A 23,280-nucleotide genomic window follows, 5' to 3' on the forward strand; every position below is an offset into this window, starting at 1 on the left:
TGACTTAACATGGAATGATGTTAAATTTCACTGACTAAGCATTTACATGGAAATAAATGCTTTTCATTATTCATACAGATTGTACTAATAAGCATCCGCCAGGACATAAGACTTTCAATTTTAAAAGCCAAGCATGAGAAACTCCAGGTATTGCTATTAAGACATATAGTCTTACTATCATTCAGTCTAAGCTCTCTACCCTAAATATGTTGCTGCTGTGCTTACTGCAATATTTCATACTGAAACTTACGTGTTAGTTGCCACAGCATAGCTGCATGGCTCCTGCATTCATCCTGGGAAGAAAAAAAGTACTGAGGAGGTGACAGAAGTATAGAAATACAAGAAGCAGAGTGAAATATCAGTGAGTGTGGTCTGGTTTGTCATCTTTCCCTTCAGTACCTCCTTTTTAAGTTCACAATTTTGCCAGTAGATAATTTTCCTGTGAGACAATTGTCTCTAAAATAATTAGCTCCCAAGTCTTATTTTATATGCTTTTGCTGAACAAGACAGGAAAAAAAAAAGAAAAAATATTTCCTTATCTTCATGGAAGTTTATTGTGTCTGCATATGAATGCTTAAGACTTTGTGGACCACTTGCCTTGAACATAAAGGCTCTAGTCTAGCAGGACACTTGAGTGTATGCTTAATTGCACAGTCTGAAAAGGTATGTTGAGATGCATTCTGAAAAGGTGATACAGATCTTGCCCTCTGTCCCATCATGCAAATTCTTAAACATCATTTTATATCATAGTTCTTTAATCATTCTCTTAAAATCAAATCCAAATGAAATGCTGAAAGAACCTGACTGGTCAGATTTTCATTTTTTCTATTTCCAAATGAAATGCTGAAAGAACCTGACTGGTCAGATTTTCATTTTTTCTATTTCTTGACTGTGTTTGATAACAATTTGTTACATATTTCAAAAGTAATTTATCCCTTGTTTTTTTACTTAGTCAGTTAGGATTATTCTGCCATAACATATAATGGAATGAGGTATGCTTTAGATTTACTTTTGCATAGAGAGAACCAATTTAAGACTGACGTTTTACCAAGACTAAAATTTTACCCAGTAATGAAGCTCAACTAAAATGTGAGTCAGCTTCTGGCTGATCTACACCTGCAACTTAATACTGTTTAATTAGAAGCATAAGTATCTGGAACTGCACCTGTGTCTGAATTAAAGTTGCAGATAAACATTTGCCTGAAGAAGAGGAGACAAACTGGTGAAATTACGGCATTTTAGCTCTGAAGTATATACAGTGATGATATCTGGAGAATGTTTGAATTGCTTTCCCCAGTTCTCAGAGCAAAATATTTTATGTTTATGAGCTTTGTGTGCTTTAAACTTCAGATTAAGATCCTGAATGGATACGTGTCCTTTAGAAAATTTGAAAAATATGTTCAGTTTTTTGCATACAACAGGATATGTAGCAGTGCCTTGTCTCCAGCTGGTGGTATGTCTTGTGTGTACTCCTTTGCACATATTCAGCTTGCACAAGCATAAAATCCAGATGATTTACAGAAGACCATCACTGCTCTTATCTGGCCTTATAATCCTAAATCTTTCCTTTTATTTTGGTATTTTGGGTCTGTCTTTTAGCTATTCTGTCAATGTTTTACCCTTTCCCAAATCTTGAGACATCATTATCAACTTACTTACATTATAAGTGGATTCTTCTCAAAGTCTCTTTACACAGAGAATACTCTAGCTATGATGTTAGCAGTAAAGTGAGAAATGCTATTCCATAAACACTAGAATGAAAATGCTTAAATACCTGCATAGCTTTGATGATCATGAAGTTAGGAATTTATAATTGTATAAAGTTTTTAAAATTAAGGTTTTCCCTACAATAGCTATGATGGCAAACCTCAAACTAATAAATATAGCAAATTTGATTGCAAATAGTAACTCAGAGTAAACTAAGTCTTGGGTTTTTTTAATTGCAGAGATAAAATCCAATTTAGCAATCCACTGATCCTTGAGATGCCTTTAAATAACCTGGAAGCGCTGACTACCTCTGCGTATTTCTAACACACAAACATGAAACTGCATTTTACCAGCCTGTTTTTAATGATTATTTTATTCCATTATTTTAAAACTTAAGATTCCACATTGTTATATGTGGTTTTCAAAGCTAATTTGAATTCTAATAATTGGAAGTTTGATGTGATTGAAAGTCTGCAATATGCTTATTTCGAGCTGTTTTGAAAAACAAATATAATATGCACAAGTACTGTGAAGGTTGAAATGTGTAACTGTAGAGGCTTTTTCTGTTGACTATTGAGTCAGTGGCTCTCAGTAAGTGAATAACATGTCAGACGTTGATTCCATGGTGGCACTGTCTATACACTTCCCAGTGCACTCAACAGGAATTTTTCATTTCATGCATCATTTATAATTTGCTGCAATGATTATGAGAAGTGTCTCTCTCCCTCTCTCTATATATACGTGTGCATATATAAATATATAGATCTCTTTTCTTAAAAGGAAGAGAATATGCCTTGCCAGCCTTCTCTAAGCTGTGAGTCTTTTCCTGTGTGTAAAATTTAATGGGATAAATTGTATCAATGCAAGTTTCTACGTGTACTTACCTCTGGAGGAGATGGGAAAGAACATTAAAATAGTTGATGTAATTTAAACATTTAATTATGGGATATGTTAGAGCATTTCAGTAACATTCCATCTGCTGCCCAGCTGCATACAGAATTAATTCAGACGTCAAAATGAGGAAGCCTTGAGAAAATCAAGATCATGAGGACTGACACTGTTAACAAGGGTCTCTTCAGAGCTTTTGATTGGGTTCCATTTCAGAAAGATTAACTAGATGATCCTTTGCCATTAGTGTTGCACAGAAGGTGTATGATGGGCTCTTTCTGATTACATTTTAGTTTGTTTATTAAATCACTGAAGTTTCAAACTTCCTTGTGTGCTTACTTGCTTTCCGTTCAAATAAGAAGAGAAACTATCACTTTGATCTCTCTTTTGTTGTGGCTTTTTCTATAACTCTTTAGACATCTTGGTACATTGCAGAAGATTTTATCTGTCATCATTATTTGTGCATCTGGAAGGTAAATATGAGAGATTTTTATACTTTCAGGTAGGTTTCTCCACTGGAGTATGTTTAATACAAGAAGCTGAGTATTGACAAAAAAATGTTTATTCTCATTTAGGCTTCCCAGAATGTTAATTGAAAGAGTACAGGGTTTGTTAGTTAGTATTTCTTCTTTCAAAGTTTAACAAAGTCCAAAATTTTTTTTGCAAGGTAAAGTCCATTGCCATTTTTACCATGGATAAAAATGTGCACTTTTATTAGTGAAAATGGACCTTCATATTGACAAAAGCGAAAGTTAAAAATTCTTGAGGTGCAAAACTAGTCCTTACCATGAAAAATGGGCATTTTTCAAGTTGGTAAATGCAAATAAATCTAAGTAAACAAGAAAAGATTTTGGCACATGCAAGACTGGTAGCATGAATGGCCATGTTAAACAGCCCCAATTATGTCTTTTTGATTCATGTTGTTCTTAACACTTGTTAAGACACTTGTGTGAGCCATAAGAGGAGAATAAGGCCATATTAGTGTCTCAGCCTAATGAATGCTAAAGTTGCCTGTTTACAAACAACATTTTTTGAGGAAAAACTCCTCCGCTAATGTAGTAATTATTCCTTTATTCCCTCCATTTACTGATTTATACAAGGTGAAGGGTCTTCTCAGGATTATGTGTGGCTGGCTGCTTCATTCCCTGAATATGCAGTCATCCTCTGTCAGAAGCTTTTCAGCCAGTATCTCCCTTTTTTCTGGTTTTGGTCAACTGGCTTGAGATGCCTTCACTCTATGGCTGTCTAGATTTGATTGATCCCTGGGAATGCAACCTGTTGAACAAGTTTGTTATAATTTACTACATGAACTGCTCTTTCATGCCTAACATTTTTTCTTATCTGGCTGACCTGTTTGATGGCATATCAGTAAAATTGGACAGAATCAACTGACCAGGGCAGAAGTGATAGACCTGAGAGGTGAGGGTGCACAACTGTCTTAAAGATGTCTCATTCTTTATAGAATCATCAAATAGTTTGGGTTGGAAGGGACCTTTAAAGGCCATCTAGTCCAACCCTCCTGCAAAGAGCAAGGACATCTTCAACTAGATCAGCTTGCTCAGAGTCCCACCCAACCTGACCTTGAATGTTGCCAGGGATGGGGCATCTACCACCTCTCTGGGCAACCTGTGCCAGTGTTTCACCACCCTTGTTGTGAAAAATTTCTTCCTTCTATCTAGTTGAAAACTATTCTCTTTTAGTTTTAAAACCATTACCCCTTGCCCTATTGCAACCAGTCCTGCTAAAAACTCTGTCCCCATCTTTCTCAGAACCCCCCTTTAAGCATTATTAAAAGGCTGCAGTCAGGTCTCTCTGGAGCCTTTTCTTCTCCAGGCTGAACAACCCCAACTCTCTCAGTCTTTCTTCATAGGAGACGTGTTCCATCCCTCTCATCATTTTGGTTGCCCTCCTCTGGACCCGCTCCAACAGCTCCATGTCTTTCCTGTGCTCAGGACTCCAGAGCTGGATGCAGTACTCCAGGTGGGGTCTCACCAGAGCAGGGCAGAGGGGCAGCATCACCTCCATTGACCTGCTGGCCATGCTTCTCTTGATGAAGGCCAGGATACGCTTGGCATTCTAGGATAACAAGCACACATTGCAGGCTCATGTCCAGCTTTTCATCCACCAGTATACCCAAGTCCTTCTTGGCAGGGCTGCTTTCAATCCCTTCATCCCCCACCCTGTTCTGGTGGTGGGGGTTGTCCCAACTCAGGTGCAGGACCTTGTACTCAGCCTTGTTGAACATTCACAGACTCATTCCTCGAGCTTGTTCAGGTCCCACTGGATGGCTTCTAATCCCTTAGGCATGTCAGCTGCACCACTCAACTTGGTGACATGTGCAAAATTGCTGAGGGTTCACTCGATCCTGCTATGTCATTGATGAAGATATTAAACAGCACTGGTCCCAATACGGACCCTTGAGGGACACCACTTGTCACTGATCTCCATCTGGATGTTGAGCCATTGACGACTAGCCTGTGGATGCGACCGTCCAACCAACTCCTCATCCACCAAACAGTACCCGCATCAAATCTATATCTGTCCAAATTAGAGAGAAGGATGTTGTGGGGGACTGTGTCAAAGACTTTACAGAAGTCCAGATGGAAGGCATCAGTAGCTCAATTCTTGACCAATCTGCTTTAGGTCAATCTCTCTGACACTGTGCGAGTTGAAATATAGCCTCTGCCCAGGTACCAGAAGGGGCACTAAAACTGCATACTGTCAACAAATAGGGGAATTATGTAATTTATTTCTTTCTTTCCTGTTTTTTAGTGTACTACTCTAAGAGAATGAAACAAGACAATAAGTTGTACTCATGCTGCCTGTGTTTGGCTACCTCTCTCTTTTTTCTCTCCTTCATGCCAAAAAGAAACACAAAGAGAAATTACTAATGATTCCAATGTGAGAAGGGTTGAAAACTCCCTTTTAATCTACGTGGAAGAACAAAAAAAGTTGACTATATGGGAAAAAAGGCTTAGATCAGACAAAAAGAAAAAAAAGTCCTCAGCATCTAATAAACCCACCTGGAAACCGAAAACTCCACAAGACACCATGGCTTACAGAATCACCTTTTCATCAAACCCTTCGTACCGGTCAAAATATTAAGGGAATTTACAGGTATAAACATAGCTTCTCTGTGGGCAAACAAGCTTCCTTTTGCCAGTGGAAATACTTATGTATTACTTGCTTATTCATGCATGATGCTCTGCTTAACCCTGTGCTTACTCATCCAAGATATTCTGTTTTACTTCAGTTTTAATAGGGCAGACAAAATGTATAGACAACATGTTCTAGTTACCCATGTTTCATTATGGTTTTTGTCGAATGACAAAAATAACCCATTTAACCCTTTTTACTCTCAAAAGAAAGTGTAATGCAATCAATATTTCAGATGTTTCAAGCTTAGAAGAGTTACCGTTCTTGTTTAGAAAACATGAGGCAGTATTGGAGGAATTAAATTAAATTGCTCAGCTATTTTTTTTTTCTTATAATAGCAGAAGAACAAGTCAGGCTTTAAAAAGTTCTATAAAGATTGCTGTGTTTTCCAGAACAATAATAATTTAAGGTTGATGGGTTATCAGGGAGACAAAGAATAGTGAATTTCCTGCATAATTTTTAGAGTTTGGATAGAAACTGGAAACCAGTAAACTATCCAGTTGGAAAAACTGTTAACAGTTAACACCAATGGATGGACAAAGCGCAAAACCAACCCTTTTTCCAGTAAACCAAATCCTTCTTGATCTTCAGAAAAAATATATAGCTAATCCTCTAAGATTTTTTTATGTTACTCTTCTCTTGACTTCAGATTGAGCCATTCATTTGCTTTAGCATGCCTTGTGGCCTCTCTGGTGTTCTCACATGTTTGGTTTGGCTATGTTTGAAGTTTTGCCTGTATCATCATAGGACTTCTTCTGGCTGGCAAGTGAAACCTACTGAGCTGTTCTCACAGCAGTGTTAGAGGAATGTAGCTTTGGAGAACTGGCAGTATAAATTTCTTGGTGCTCACTACCATATAGGGGAATTTCTTGGTGCTCACTACCTAGACAGGGGGAATTTCCAGGTATTGACTGTTGCCTGTTGTCTCACAGTGATAAAGGAAATTAAAGAAGTCAGAAGAGTATGTTTCAAAATGTTGCCTAAATGTAAAGGACAGTTTTTATAGGTGCCCCAAATTTACTGAAAGTCTGCATGGGTTTAGGTCTATTCCATAAGAGTCTCAAATATTCTCAGAAGATAGGTATTTGGTCTTCTGAATAAAGACTACCTGCACAAGGCAGAAAAAAGGCTGCATACATGCATATGTACATAAATACATGTGTTTTCTGCATGAGATTGAGTTTGTTAGTGTATCTGGCTGGAATAAAACTACTTCTGCCTGTGTATATTAGCTGTGTACATTTTAAAGCTTTTTGCTCTCGTTTCTGATGAGTCCTCAAGAACAAATGTATTAACATCTTATATATTATCTTTGGCTCATCTTGGTAGTTCTTAATTTCCCTGGGTGATTTTCAGCTTGTTCTGAGGTAACTTGTGTTATCCATTTTTCATGGTCAGGGTTACCCTTGAAGAAGGGGGAAAAATTTTTTTTTCTTTATAAAATAGTGCCTTTTTTTCTCTCTTCATAAGAAGAGACATTTATGTAAGCTTGTCTGTAGTGTTTGTACAAGACTCTGGAGAAGGATATAAATCAAATATGTATAAACATGCAGCATTTCAGTTTTTATTCCATTGTGTTTAGCTTTTTTAGGAGTATCACAGATCAGAGAATCATAGAACTGTATGACTAAAATAACCTTAAAAATTATGTATCTCAGTGTATTGAGATAGAAACACCTCATGGACATTTATTTTGTCTGCATAGCAAATAGTAACCTAAGCCGGATAGATATTGCTGACTGTGTTGAACTGCTAGGTGTATTCACTATTCTCACTCTGATGATAGGCAAGTCAGTTCTGACTTTGCAAGTATGCAGATACACGTATTGATTGTCATATTCCACAATTAAACTTGCTGAGCATGTAAAGAGATGTAGACTGGAAGATTTTACTCAATATCTAGTGCCTGTACTATTGCTACGTTTTAGTAATGTAAGTGTTTTGCTTTATATGAGATGAGAATGCTCTTCTACGCTGAAAAAAATCATAAATCAAATTATGTGCATATTAGGCAACTTTTAATAGAATTAACATCAGTGCAATTCATCATCTCCAAGTTCTATGTGTGTCAATTCATCTAAACAACAATCTTGTCAGGTATTGTCCTAATAAATAATTATTTCTGTGTGCAGTCTGTGAAATACCTTTATCTGATTCGTGTGATGAAGTGTAATCTTCTGTACTTTCATGGATTTCTCCTGCACCATAAAAAGGGGTATTTTACAGGAGAAAGTTAAACTACTTTGCTGGTATATCAGCTCAAACCAGTTTGACCACTGAACGCATAGTATTGTGTAAAGAAAGTGCATGCATAAGGTTTGGGGTCATCCTGGGGGCACGCCGAGGAAGATTCGAGAAGACTCTAGCAGGAGAAGAGGGCATGCGCTGAAGAAGACACGCCTGTTCATTAATATGTATTAGAAGACACGCCTATTCATGAATATGTATTAACGGACAGGATATAAACCAGGAACAGGAACTGTACCGCGTGTGTCTTGGTGGAGCAGAGACTCCTGGCGCAGCCAGTGCTGTTTGCTTGCCTCTATTCGCTTAATAAATTGTAAATTTGAATTGGAATCCTGTTTGGGACTAAATCATTTATAACAAGTCCTTCTGAAGGGTTTGTGAGGTTACTTGTTGATTCATCAGTGCTAATGCTGAGGTAAACCTTTTGTGATCTTCAACCGAATTGTAGTTTATCTGGGCGATTTTTTTTTTCCTTCACAAAGAGCAAAATTTATATTTTTTGTTTCATTTATCATTGACAGAATGGAATGGAATTACTTGTGAACAACTTGAATGGATAAATGCCACAGTATTAATCAGCAAACTCCTTTGTTTATAGTAAATCTTTGATAGTAATTTTTGGAAGTATGTTGTACTTCAAAATTTTACTTACATTGCTAGATCAGGAGCATAGTATTTAGGAGCTGGAGGTTCAAGTCTAACTCTCACTTTGAATCAGAGACTTAAAATGCTGAACCCCCCATCCCTTTATTATGTTGACATACCCTTTTCATGAAATACAATTTTTCAAATGAAAAAAAATTATCAAATTACCCTGATCATCTCTGCCTATAATGGTGGTTTGGGGAAAAAAAAAATATGTATGCAAGAGACTTCAATACTCAACTCATAGTGAATATGAATTAAATGAGCAAACTGAGTATTTACTACTAGTTGATGCTTGAATAAATTGAGGCATGAAGGTATGTCATATACTTGAGAATACTCATCAAAGTGGTACCTTCAAATCGTAAAAACTATGTGAGAGTGAACCATGTCCATATAACATATAGAACTATTCAAACAGTAGATTTTTTTTTGCTGTTAATTGATATACTTAAAAAGTAGTTAAAATAATCTGAGTATTTAAAACAAACTGAAAAACTGGACTTTAAACTTTGAAGCACAATAAGAATACTTCCTTTTTATTCTGCATATTTTAAAGTTTATTTCTTCTACAAGGACAATAAAATAAAATTCAGAGAGAAAAATCATGCTACATTTCATATAACAAATATTTTATTCTTGAAATATTAAAAAATGTTCTTGTGGCTTCTTTTGTTTCTAAACTGGAATTTTTGAAAGATGTTAGTGTTGCCAAATATGTATTTCCTTAATCAAAAACTGAACAAACTGCAGTTCATCCCTCATGTACTGTTGGCACTAATCGCACTGCATCACATTTTGGATCAGTCCTTCACAAATTCATTGTGTGCGTCAAGCCTGTTTCTGGCAATGGTTTTACATCTATAAGTGTACGATTAACAATTAACTCATTTGGCACTGAATAGCCATTAACCAGATTTTATTTGTTCTGGTAGGTATGCTGATGTGTTCAGAAACTGGTAAAGTGTGTGCTTGGAAGGGGCTGTTACCCACTAACCACACAGTTTGTGTTTCTCTGCGTTATTCCTCTGGTTATCAATGACCCTGTACTCAAGAGAGGAAAATAAGGTGTTCTGCAGTAACTGAGAAGACACTGCAGTATGCACAATGACACCTAGGCAATAAAAACTATCTCCATCAAATTGCAGGTGACATTTTCATTAGCTCAACAGCTTCTGGGCTTTGATTAGGAAATGACTCCTGAAAAAAAAAAAACAACACATGTTGATGTTACAGATGTGGCACTTTTTAATGTGTTTTTTTCAGCCTGCCTTCATACTCATATGCAGTTGACAAAGAAATTTTGTAATTTAGGACATTATTTGAGCAAGTGGTTAGATAATTCTACTAGTACACAGGGAAGATTTTATTGTGAGTCTGTCTGTAGACAAAAAATTAATGAATATGGTTTTTACGGACATTATTTAAAGTATATATAAAATGGACATTAGATAAAGTACTTCTAGGAAAAAAACATAACTAAAATTCAATGTTTATAAATCCTACATGTGTTCAAAAGACAGTTTCACTGAACTTTATGATTTAATTGCATGTGAGGTATAACAAATCTTGAATATGAAAGCAATATAAACATAAAGAGGTCCAGACAGGTACAAATGGATTATTTCTCTGTAGGTTTGTGTTCATTTGTTAAAATCAGACTTGGGAATCACCTATCACATTGATCAATAATATGAAAATGTGATGTTTCTTTTTCATTAATTGTATTTTTATATACCTGGCAGCTTTTTCTTCTTCTTCCTCAGCCAAATTCTGATTTAAGATTTGCCATGAGTGGGTCACATGAACAGTTGTTACAAAGTTCTGTTCACAAAAATATCCTTTCGTTGCTTCCTCCAACTAGGAAAGATTCAATCTCAAAACACTCTGTGACTGTTAATTATTCAGCACATCTTTGTGAAGTAGTTTAGTATTGTTCCCACTTTACATATAAGGCAACAGATCCTACTTAGATCTTGATGGTGAGATGCTCAGCAGAAATTCAAATCAGATCCTATGTGATTCTTCCCATCACCGGGGAGACAGTCACTGTGCTGCCTCCCAACGCCAAAAATTAAATCAGGATAGGGATTTGAACTTTGAGCTCCTGCAAATGATGATTCTGTTCTCCAGCTCCTTGGCTATTCTGGGCTGGCACGCTCCCATAGAAGCTGCTCTAAATTAAATAAATAATTAAATATTAATTAGAGCAGAGGTAAGTAGTCACAGCCAAAGAGTTTTGTTTGAATAAATCAGCATTTTCTTGTTAAATAAATGTATTTTAAGTAGGTAGCTTTCCGTTGCATTAAAAAGTCTGATTACCTAAATGTAAATTAAAACCTATATGAAATCTCTAAAAAAGACCTGTGGTGGAATGGCCCTGGCTGGATGCCTGGTGCCCACCAGAATCCGCACTATCACTCTCCTTCTCAGATGGACAGGAGAGAGAAAATACAAGGAAAGGCTCGTGGGTTGAGATAAGGGCAGGGAGAGACCACTCACCAATTACCGTCATGGTCAAAAGAGAGTCGACTTGGGGAAAATTAATTTAATTTATTGCCAATCAAACCAGTGTAGGATAACGAGAAATAAAAATAAATCTTAAAAACACCTTCTCTCCCACCCCTCCCTTCCTCCTGGGCTAAACTTCCCCAAATTCTCTACCTCTTCTCCTGCATCAGCACAGGGGAATGGGGAATGGAGGTTATGGACAGTTCATCACACCTTGTCTCTGCTGCTTCTTCTTCCTCAAGGTGAGGATTCCTCACACTCTTCCCCTGCTCCAGCCTGGGGTCCCTCCCACTGGAGACAGTCCTTCCCAAACTTTTCCAACATTAGTCCTTCCCACAGGCTGCAATTCATGAACTGCTCCAGCCTGGGTCCCTGCCATGGGGTGCAGCCCTTACGAACAGACTGCTCCATTGTGGGTCCCCCCCAGGGTCCACAAGTCCTGCCAGCAAACCTGCTCCAGTGTGGGCTCCTCTCTCCATGGGTCCACAGTTCCTACCAGGAGCTTGCTCTAGTGTGGGCTTCCCGTGGGGTCACAGCCTCCTTCGCGCACATCCCCTTGCTAAGGCATGGGGTCCTCCCCAGGATGCAGGTGGAGATCTGCTCCACCTTGGACCTCCCTGGGCTGCAGGGGGACAACCTGCCCTCACCATGGTCCTCACTACAGGCTGCAGGGGAATCTCTGCTCCGGTGCCTAGAGCATCTCCTCCCCCTCCTTCTTCACTGACCTTGGTGGCTGCAGAGTTGTTTCTCTCATGTATTCTCACTCCTCTCTCCAGCTGCAATTGCCGTTGTGCAGGTTTTTTCCCCTCTTTGTTAACTCTGTTATCCCAGAGGAGCTACCGCCATCGCTGATGGCCTTGTCCTTGGCCAGCAATGGGTCCATCTTGGAAGCAGCTGGCATTGGCTCTGTTGGATGCAGGGGAAGCTTCTAGCAGCTTCTTACAGAAGCCACCCCTGTAGCCCCCCTGCTACCAAAACCTTGCCATGAAAGTACAGACCACAGACAAATAAAAGAAGAGGAAAATAGTACTTGCAGTTCATTTTTAATCAGCTTTAAAACGTCTGTAACTTTGGTTTCATAATTCTATGTGACAGTTTGAGGAACAAGAGAATATGTGACAACCTGTCAAAAATTGAAACAGCTGAGGAGCAATGTCCCAAAGTGGAATTTGTAGGAATTATTTGTGATTTTTCTATTGGCTGCTTTTGGTAGTGAACAGCTTGAAGAAAGAGTAAATGAGAAAATAGGTTTTTAGAAAATAGACAGTAGAAAACATTTAATAGACATGGTCATTTCTTTAATAAGACGTCTTTTGCTTGGATTTTTGCTTTATTATTTTCTTGCCATGTCCCAAAAAATGTGAGCTGTTACACAGCATTAGATGTTGCAGGGAGCAGGAAAGTTGACTTCAGTTTTGGGAGTGAAATCCAGAGGGCATCATAGTCGAGGCTGCATTTCTGACAGCTGAATTGTCTCTGAACAGGAGGGTGGGTGAGTGCTTGCAGCTCACAGACGGGATGCCATCCAGAGGGACCTGGACAAGCTCGAGGAATGGGCTTGTATGAACCTTATGAAGTTGAGCAAGGCCAAGTGCAGGGCCTTCACCTGGTTTGGGACAACTCCCAGTACCAGTACAGGCTGTGGGATGAAGGGATTGAGAGCAGCCCTGCCAAGAAGGACTTGGGGGACACTGCTGGATGTAAAGCTGGACATGAGCTGGCAATGTGCTCTCATAGCCCAGAAGGCCAAGAGTATCCTGGCCTTCATCAAGAGAACTGTGGCCAGCAAGTCAAGGGAGGTGATGCTGCTCCTCTGCCCTGCTCTGATGAGACCCCACCTGGGGTACTGCATCCAGCTCTGGAGTCCTGAGCACAGGAAAGACATGGAGCTGTTGGAGCGGGTCCAAAGGAGGGCGACCAAAATGATGAGAGGGATGGAACACGTCTCCTACAAAGAAAGACTGAGAGAGTTGGGGTTGTTCAGCCTGGAGAAGAGAAGGCTCCAGAGAGACCTGACTGCAGCCTTTTAATAATGCTTAAAGGGGGGTTCTGAGAAAGATGGGGACAGAGTTTTTAGCAGGACTGGTTGCAATAGGGCAAGGGGTAATGGTTTTAAAACTAAAAGAGAGTAGTTTTCAACTAGATAGAAGGAAGAAATTTTTCACAACAAGGGTGGTGAAACACTGGCACAGGTTGCCCAGAGAGGTGGTAGATGCCCCATCCCTGGCAACATTCAAGGTCAGGTTGGGCGGGACTCTGAGCAAGCTGATCTAGTTGAAGATGTCCTTGCTCATTGCAGGGGGGTTGGACTAGATGGCCTTTAAAGGTCCCTTCCACCCAAAATTTCTGTGATTGTATCACCATGACTGAGCAGTAATAGAGGTACCATTGGTGATATTCTGCTATCTACTCCTTGTAAAACACCAATTCAGCATTTCACAGGGCAAAAGTAATTCTGAATAATTTTCATTGTTGCAAACAGTTTTAGAGCCTTTCATTCTTTTCTGTTTTGACATTTTCAAAATTTAAGAGTTCTAGTGTTTTGTTTGAAACGAGTTTTCTTTTAGAAAGCTAAGGTAATTCCTAGTTGGAAACTAGGAAGGATTAACATTAAATGAAAGACAAAATATTGAAATCAAAGACTACAGATGAGCCAGCATAGATTTTCTTTTTTCTATTTTGAGCCTATGAAATATTTTTAACATTTTACTTTTTCTTTCCACTCTGAGATAAGAAAAAAAAAATTGAGAAACTTGAAAAACTCCTCAGTCAAATAGTTTTTCAGCCTATTTCAGAAGAGTAAGAAGTCCTCAACTGCTGATTAATTCAGCAGTGGGAACAGTCCAGGATTCATCTCTTGTAACTTTGAATTGAATTGTCTATTTGAAGTACTTACAGAGTGTTTTGGGATACTACGCCCCAATTTGCAACCTTGGTAAGGTTAGATGGGACTGGTCTAGACTCTACTAATTCTCTTCCCTGGCCAGACATAGTAATGGGAATGGAAGCAGCACTTTCAGATAGTGAAATCAAGCCTGTGTAGTACAAAACTGTCAAGGATTATACAGCAAGGCAGGAGTTGAACGTGCTTTGGGAACGAAGAGCCTGAGCCACTTAACTGTCACTAGATTTCTTAGCTGATCTACAGCAGAACTGAAAGACTACAGCTGTTTTTCTGCTTATTAATCCTGTGTACTTATAAGCTTACTTACACTTTTATGCATATCATGAAGTGTTTCTCCAAAATACTGCATGTGCTTAAAGCAGATGAGTTCCTCAGACCTTTTATAACAAGATGAGGCATGATTAGCTGCCAGAGCGATTTGCATGTTAAACTAACTGTAACTGGAAATAACTCTCCATGTAGCTGGCTCAACAGTTCCAAGTTATTTTACACCCTGTTCAAAAAGAAGATTATTGACTACTGAGGCCACAGAAATCTCAGAAAAGATGCCTGTGTAAGAAAGTGTAACTTATCGTAAAGGCTGCATATGTCTCCTTCCTGAGTGTAAACACACATTCACATTCTTCTGTGTCTCATTGCTGTATAACTTTCAAAATACTGGATAATGTGCTGCTTGTTTTCCTACACAACATTAAGCATTTCCATTAGTGCTGGGCAAGAAGGAAAAATGGTGGTACTTTGTACATTAAATAGTGTGGATGTTTTCAAAGTCTTCCCTGCAGATTATGAAATTTCAATTACTACTTTTTCTGTAGTTGTGAGGTTCATTTTGCAACCTTTCTTTTAATTTTTGTCATACCTGCTGTCTCTCTCACCTAAACAACTTTTTACTCCCTACTTTCCATTGAAAAAAAACCTTCAAACTGTTTGTTTCTGGCCAAACCCATTTTTTTGCCAGGATTAGGCAAAACTTTTTCCGTCTCATTGTACAGCTTCTATGAAGTTCTCAGCATTTTAACTCTGATTCATCTCATAGTCCTGCCTGAATAGTTTTGATAAATGAGTCTGATCACCTCAGCTTTAGAGTACAGTAGATTTGGGTCTGGATCTTTGGGTGAAATACTTTATACTGATATTGAAAGATAACCTGGAACAAATATACCTAATCAGGGAAGTAGCCTGGAGCTACTCCACAGGCGAATAATGAAATTTGTGCCTGTTCTTTCTGAGGGCTGACTTAGTTGTGAGTTGTTTGGCTCAATTTTCATTGTCCATGAATATTATAATTGTTAATTTGTGGGGTTTATTCCAGCAAATGTTCTTTTTTTGGCTTTTCCTCTATTTGTGCAAGACGACATCATAATTCTGTTAGTTTAATACATCAAGTGTTCAGCTCATTCCTGTGAGTGCAATACCAAAACAAACAGGGTTATGCACCTCTGAGCAAATACTCCATCACTTATCCAACAGTGCCAGTCTCTCTGCAATGCTATAATAATTTAATAACTAATTTCTTCAAGAAGGTAGGCTCTTAACAGTCCCTGGGTTGCTGGTATAAATTTGGCATTTTCATCATTTTACTTACAGTTTCATCCTCCATGACGGGTCTTATCAATCCCTTGTCCTGTGGAGAGGACAGAAATCTCTTCAGCTGAAACTTTGATGGTCTTATTTGTCCAAATTTGCACTTCTGTCAGACTCTTGGCTGCAGCTCTATATTTCATATGTGAGGCTGTTATGATCCATTTAAATGTCTATGGGGATCTCAACAAGCTTTTTGAAAAGATTAATGACTTAGCTGTGTTTTTTATGATAGTGTTTCTAAAGAAAAACCTGCATACCTAACAAGGTTATTTCTACAAGCCAAGATCTGCATTGATCACCGTAAAAGACAAATAGATAGACTTTAACTACAAAACATCTGAAGGTTTAATGCCCATTTTTGTCTTTTAGAGATCAGTATTGTACAAGAAAAAGGAAAAAAAGGGAAAAGGGAAAAAAATAAGAAACGCATCAGATTTAAAATGACTGGAGAGGAAGGATGTAGATGTGAAGAATTCTTTACTTTAGACTTGTGCCGTATGGATACACCTTTTTTAAACTGCTAGTGCCTACAGTCTTATGTTTTTGTTTGGACACCACTATAAATAAGAGTAATTTAAAATAATGCTTGAACTTTCGTAAAATTTATTTAAGATATATGTGAGTGGTTAGAAAAAGATTAACTGAATCATTAACTGAATTATATTTCATAATGCAACCACCAAACAGCAGGCTGGAAGGAGAGAGGTTACGTTTGTGCTTTTGTTAAACAGTTGACCTAGTAGAGTACAATTTTTTAAATGTGTTTGAAATGTGTTATATTCTTTAGTGACTGTTAGTTAAACATCTATCAAATATGAGGGATCATCTCACATGCAACAACTGATTTTGGCTAAAATTTGACCAATATCTGTTCTGATTTTCAAAATGTGACATGTGTTTACCTTGCATAAATCTTCTGTATTTACTTTGAAGTTGAGTGGCCTAGTGTGGCAACAGCTTTATTTATGAATGGTACCACATCAATACGATCAGACTGCTGGCCCTTACTTTGTCTAGTTTTCTGTCTCTTTTTTGTAACATATTATTAGAATTGATTATTTAAAAGTCTAAGCTTAATAGGTATTTTTTCTTAGCACTTCTTTTAAGCACATTCTGCAGGTATATTCCTGTAGGACTAGTAGCCAAACCTGAAATTAAAAAACTGAAAATTTAACATAAAAGGAAACTTACAAGGGAAAATAATAATTTTAGACACTGTCACCATGTATTGCCTTCACCTTAAGTATATGAAAATGCTAATAATGTAGCATAAATCTCTCTTCCTGAATGAATGTGTGTCAGAAAAAAAGACCTAAATTTTCGAGTAAATGAAGAAGTGATCCTGATTATTCAGATATAAAACAGAGCAGAACAGATGCATGCTTCTGTGGCATCTATTGCTTTTTTCCACAAGTTATATTTTTTTCTAAACAGATAAACATTTATTTATTTAAGGTACATACACACTTTTATTATCATCTTCTGGTTGTTTCATAAGAAAAATGGAGAAAACATAACCGAGAAAATGTGTGGAAAACATAATAGAGACCCCTCAGAGTCCTGGCTAAGTAACACATGTGATCATGTTTGCATTTCACAGGGACATTGCAAACCTGGGATACTGCCACGAGACACTGACATGGACCTTAATTCTACAGTGATTATCTAGCCTATTTCCCACTGAGATATGTCAGTCAGTACTATGTGCTGGGAATTTATTGGCAGTTGGCCCAATGAGAATACGTGATTCTGACAAGTTCTGTGGAAAACAGCTGCTTTGGCATGACTTCTTCTGACATCTGTAAGGGGAAAGACTTTCTCTGAAGCCCCCTGGCCCAGAGATACCTGTGAGTTTTCATGTAAACTGTTTTTGTGGCAAAGCAGTTGATGCTTGCATGTAGAATCTGATTTTTAAAGGCAGCTATCTTCCTATTTTAGTCTTACAGGGCTCATTTTACGATGGCCAGGGTTCCCTTTGGTTTTCTATGTGACTGTATGCATATAATTTTCTAATGAAGGTTCTCAGCATAGTTTTTAAACTGAGTGCTAAACTGAATGAAGTAAAGAAACTGTGTATTATTCATCAAGATGATGCCAAGGTCACAGAAACTTGACTATAGAGCTGCTTACATGAGTTTTACATCAGTCTATGTTTTCAGTTACTCCTGATTTGCAGTTATGTCAAGAGAATTTCTCCCCTGAAGCACAGTGTCAATTTACAAAAGCAAAAGGAGTACACCAGATTCACCTCTCAAAGTCTGAGGAGTAAATTAAGAGTCTTTGATTTTGAATCTTTTGTATTATTTGCCTTTTTGAAAAAATGATACCCAAAGAAAAGAATAAAACCTGTTTTCCTTATTCCTAACACTTAAAGGTTAATTGTGTGTTTCTCCTTCATGGTTACCATGGCGATGAGAGTAATGTTGAGGCCTATCTAGGCAGGTACTAGTTTAGGCTAAAATAATTTATCTTTCTTTTCACCTGCAAAATGCATGACCAGAAGATGAATAGCATCATTTATAGCACTCACTCCTCTGACAGGCTGCTGTAAGCTCAACCCCAAGAGTTCACATTAAAACAAGGATAGAAGTTTTGCAGGCCAAAATTTTACTGCAAAAGGAGGCTGGCTTTCAAAATATATATAAAAATGCAACTATATCACTGGAATCAATAACAAAACTCAGCAATAGCAACAATAAAGGCCCCAGCTCTACCCTATCTGCTCAAGAAGAAAATGGAGGGGGGAGAATATGGAGGCAGAGGAAGATGATGATTCTTTTTTTAGTGATGCTGAAACTGTTACTTACTGCAGTGTCTCATCAACTCTTCGAGGCAGGGTTCTCCTAGCCGCATAGGCTGTTTCACACCTTTAATGCTAACTCTGATTCTGATAAAGTTGCCCTGTTGTCTTGCTGGACTCAGGTATCTCTCCCCAGCTTTCTCTGATCCACTTACTCTTCTGAGTAATGCTACTGATCTGACAAAGAGGAACCACAAGCACACACTCCTACAAAAATCAGCTTCAAGAAGATTTCAGAATGCTATGTATTTTTTTGCTGTGCTTCAGGACAGTTATTTGTCTCTACATCAGGCAGGTGCTTGTCTACCATGCTCTCAAAGACCTTCAGAAGATAGCTACAGCTACCTTCCAGCTCCAGATAGTAATTACTCTTCCTATTTTGGTTTTCTCTTTGAATACAACTTTTTAATTTAACTTTCTTTCCAATCTACACATATATCATTAATATCAATCTTCAATTAATATCAAATAAGTGTATATAATCTGGTTCTTCCCTTACCTTCCCCCCCAAATTATTTTAGTACTTTATGTCTTAATTTCACTCGCTAATAAACTGCAAGGTTTGTATTGGTACCTTAAAAATGTATTTAGATGCATATAGGTGGGGGTTCTTTACTTAATTATTGAAAAACTGACTGCTTTGTGGTATATTCCTCTTACACAGAAGTGGAAAAATGTTATTGCTTTCCTTCATAGGTTTGTTTATTTATAGCACATGCAGTTAATGGATATTTATAATGCTACTTATGCAGTAAGTAGATTACCTGATGCCATCTATTTCATTTCAAATATCTCCCATTTTCTTATTTAGGATCATCAACATATTTTTACATCAATTATTTAACTGCCATTTCCAGTCTTGTTAGTCAGGCATGCTTCTGCCTACTCAGAGCACAATTAGTCATGGCATTATTATAGATTTAAGCAGTTTAAATGAATAAAAAGTAATTTGAACATTTCGAACATAGATACAGTTTGTTCTGAATATTTTTACCCTGAAGATTGGCTTTCAATTTCACATTAAGATATTTTTGTTTTTCAAAACGGGATAGCTAAGGTTTTTGCAGTTGTTTTCTTATTTTACACCTTGAATTACTTTCAAGAGCTATGCTTCCACTTAACTGTTGACCCCCTTTCATCCACCAATTGCAAAAAGGCAATAAAGCAAGTAAAACAATTTTGAACTAATGTTAAGGGGTGTAATAAGCCAATTAATATACATAGTCTATCTACTGTACTTGTTCACATTAGAAACACAAAATGTATAGCTAACCCTTTTTTCTATAAATGTAGATTCATACCTCTTCTGTGTCACAATGTGTGGTGCACTACAAACACCACTTCCAGCCTCTTAGCCAAATATTTTTTTTCTCAAATTGTGTTTATGAATGTTTGATTCAATAGTTGTTTGCACTGATGATTTTGGAAAGAATTGTGTATCATCAGAGGTTGGGAGGATGAAAGGCTGAAGCTCCATGTTTCAGACACAGTTAAGGTTTTGTTCCATGTTCTTGGGTCCTAGGTATTACTGCAGTAATAATCATAAGAGAAGGTAAATTTATAAACAGTAGAATATCTGTCCTGATGCAACTTGAAAATGAAAAATAAAATATGACCATGTTATTTTCTAAACATTTTTGAGACCAGGATGTTGGGATCACTCTGCACGGCTCGACCTTAAGGAAAAGGAGCTGCAGCATTGAGAAGCTGGTAAACAGCTAGATATCTGCACGGCTCGGCCTTGAGAAGAGGGAGCTGTGGCACTGGGAAGCTGGTAAACAGCTGGACATCTGCAGGGCTCGGCCTTGAGGAGAAGGAGCTGTGGTAAACAGCTAAGAAGCAGCACTGTATAAGAAAAACAGGATGGAACCCGGACCACGTAGCAGTAACCGCAAGTAGGAGGAGTATGATAATGTAATCTTTAGAGCTAAGCCAATGATTGTAAGACAAGTATGCATAAGGTAGAACTTAGTGTATAAATATGTGTAAGGTTTTGCAATAAAGTTGAAGCTTGCTTTATCACTCATATTGAGTCGACTGCATGCCTTCCCTCGCTCGTCGCAAGTGGCGCCCGAACAGGGACCCCCATCCTTGTTTTTCACCGGACAGCGAGATCGGAGAAGCACTGGTAGCAGCGACCAGGGAGCAGAAGATCGGCGGACGCTGCCGCGGCGCGCCTGATCCGTGCTTGAACCCAGGATAATTAAGAAGGGGTTCGCCGTCCGAAAGAAGGTTACCCAAGGGAAAAGGCTGCAAAAATAATTGACCGGATAATTAAGAAGATCAACGCAGCGCGCAATGGAAATAGAGGTAGCATTCGAAATCTTAAAATGCTTTTTAGAAAAGTGGGGAGTAAGCCAATTAAAAGATCTGGCTGGGTTAATTGCGTTAGGGAAAGCGGAAGGGTTTTTTAAAGACCCTGAAAGTATGTTTGAAGTAGACGAGTGGCGTTCTTATGGAGATTGTTTGTGGGATCTAGTAATCGATGATGAAAAATCAGCAAAAAATTAATGAAATCTTGGAGAGATGTTATTCATTGCATGAAAAGATATAAATCTGAAAAGCGAATAGCACAGGCAACAAAGACAGTATAAAATCTACGACGCTCTAGAGGTTGATCCTAGAGACATTAAAAGAACTAAAGGCAGAACGCATCGCATGAAGAAGGGGCGATGGTCAGACTCCTGCTGCATATGCTCTCTAAGAGAGGACTGAAATATGATGAATATACACTTAGAAGGCTTCTAATTTGGTGCCAAAAAGGGTACCCCCCCCGATGCGTCTGTGGCGTTTAAGGCAGAGACGTGGGAGGAGATAGGAAAAATGTTATAGGAACATATTGGGAATGGAGATAAAACCACCGCAGAGTTAGTGACGACATGGAAGTTGATGTTAAACACATTAAAAGCCTTAAAGGCAGAGAAAAAAGCTGCAGCTGATATGGAGGAGGCTGTTAAACCATCTTCAACCAATCCCTTTTTAACTGAGTCAGAGGGTCCAGGACCTTCAGCGACTCTGACTGCACCTCCTGAGGTGCCAGATGCACCGAGTAAACCGGCTGCATAGATAAGTCAGAGAAACAGATCTACGATGATGTATGTGAGGGCAAGACGGGACAACGTTGCCCAGAACAATGTACTCAGTGTTCCCCTGTGTGCCCATGTGAAAGATCAATGGGGCGAGTCTCGAAAGGAGATGGGCAAGCAGCGGAGCTAGCAACAACATAGCAATTGCTATTGGAGACTGTTTTGAAGAGCCAGGGGCTAGCAGCAGACTCTGCAACAGCTTTTGAGTTACCTACCTGGGAGAAAGCAGGGAAATTGGTGTTTGAGGCAGCCTCTAAAGAGGATCATACGGCTGCGAAAGTGTTAACAACCTGGCGATTAGTCAGAGACTCTATAAAGACGATAAAATCAGAGCGGACGGCGGCAGCAGCTGCCGCTGCCACAGCCTTGGGAGAGAAGGGAGGCCGAGCTGGGGATGGTGAGAACGAGCAACCCCCGCCCGCCCCCCCCCCCCCCCCCCCCCCCCCGCTAACGCAACCAACGGAGGTGGCGAGTCCTCCTTGGCCCCCGCCTCCTGACCCGTGCCGCAACAGGAGGGGGCTGCCTGGGATGATCCTTCCCCCAAGTCAAGATACGACCCTGCCCAACATTGGCGAGGCATGAGACAAGAGACTTTGGCAGAGAGGGAGGGGACGGAGTGAAGCAGGTACCGGCCAGGTCGGTACGGCCGGCAGTAAGACCTGAAGATCTTGTCACACGTCCCACGTACGCAGTCAACTCCGTCGTACCACCAGCTGATGCTTTCACTCTTTTGTATGCAGAATGATGGCTCGTTGACTGTCTCAGCGGCTCTCCCCGGACGGTCAAGAGCAGGAACTTCAATATGCCATAGTTGTAAAACGGTGTTGTGGGTTTGTTCTATGTCATTGTAATTATTGTCACAAATGTATCATTTCTTTTGCAGGGAATCGAAGAGTATATTTCAATTGCTTTTTTACCATTCCCTTAGCAGCTGAGGATGCGGAGAAGTTTGCCTTTACGGTACCATCGGTAAATAAAGGAGAGCTAGCAAAAAGTATCATTGGGTAGTGTTACCACAAGGAATGCAAAATTCACCTACGATGTGTCAGACATTTGTGGCATGGGCTCTAGAACCGGTGTGGAAAAAGTATCCAGATTTAATAATGTATCATTATATAGTTGATATATTAATAGCAGGGACACAATTGAATGCAGACCACATTTTACAGCACTTAGAGCACTATTTAGGAAAACGGGGTTTAAAAATAGCACCAAAAAAAGAAAAAAAAAAAAAAAAGGCAAAAGAAGGGACCATGGCAATATTTGAGCTGGATTATTACCAGGGCAGCGGTCCACCCACAAAAAATAAAGATTAAGGCGAAAATAGAAAATCTTTCTGATGTCCAAAAATTAATGGGGGATATACAGTGGGTTCGCAATATTTGCGGAATTACTAATGATGATCTAAGGCCATTGATGCCGCTCCTGGAGTCTTCGGTGGAGGCTCCAGAGCGACGTCAACTGAATGAGGATCAACACCAAGCTTTGCAGAAAATTACTGAGAAGATAGCCAGGTCACAGGATGTAAACCCCACGTTAGCCATTTTTCAGAATGCTACCAATTGGTGTAATTATACAACAAGCAACATCTCACGCTCTACTATTGTCCCAATGAGACTCCCTAAAGGAATATTCTTGATTTGTGGTGATCGTGCATGGCAAGGTGTTCCCTCCCGTTTGAGAGGTGGTCCTTACACATTAGGGCACCTAACATTGTTAACTCCCAACACTTCTATGATATTGAACCTTAC

The sequence above is a fragment of the Phaethon aethereus genome, assembly GCF_964289735.1.
Source record: "Phaethon aethereus genome assembly, chromosome: 10".
In the NCBI taxonomy this organism is placed as follows: domain Eukaryota; kingdom Metazoa; phylum Chordata; class Aves; order Phaethontiformes; family Phaethontidae; genus Phaethon; species Phaethon aethereus.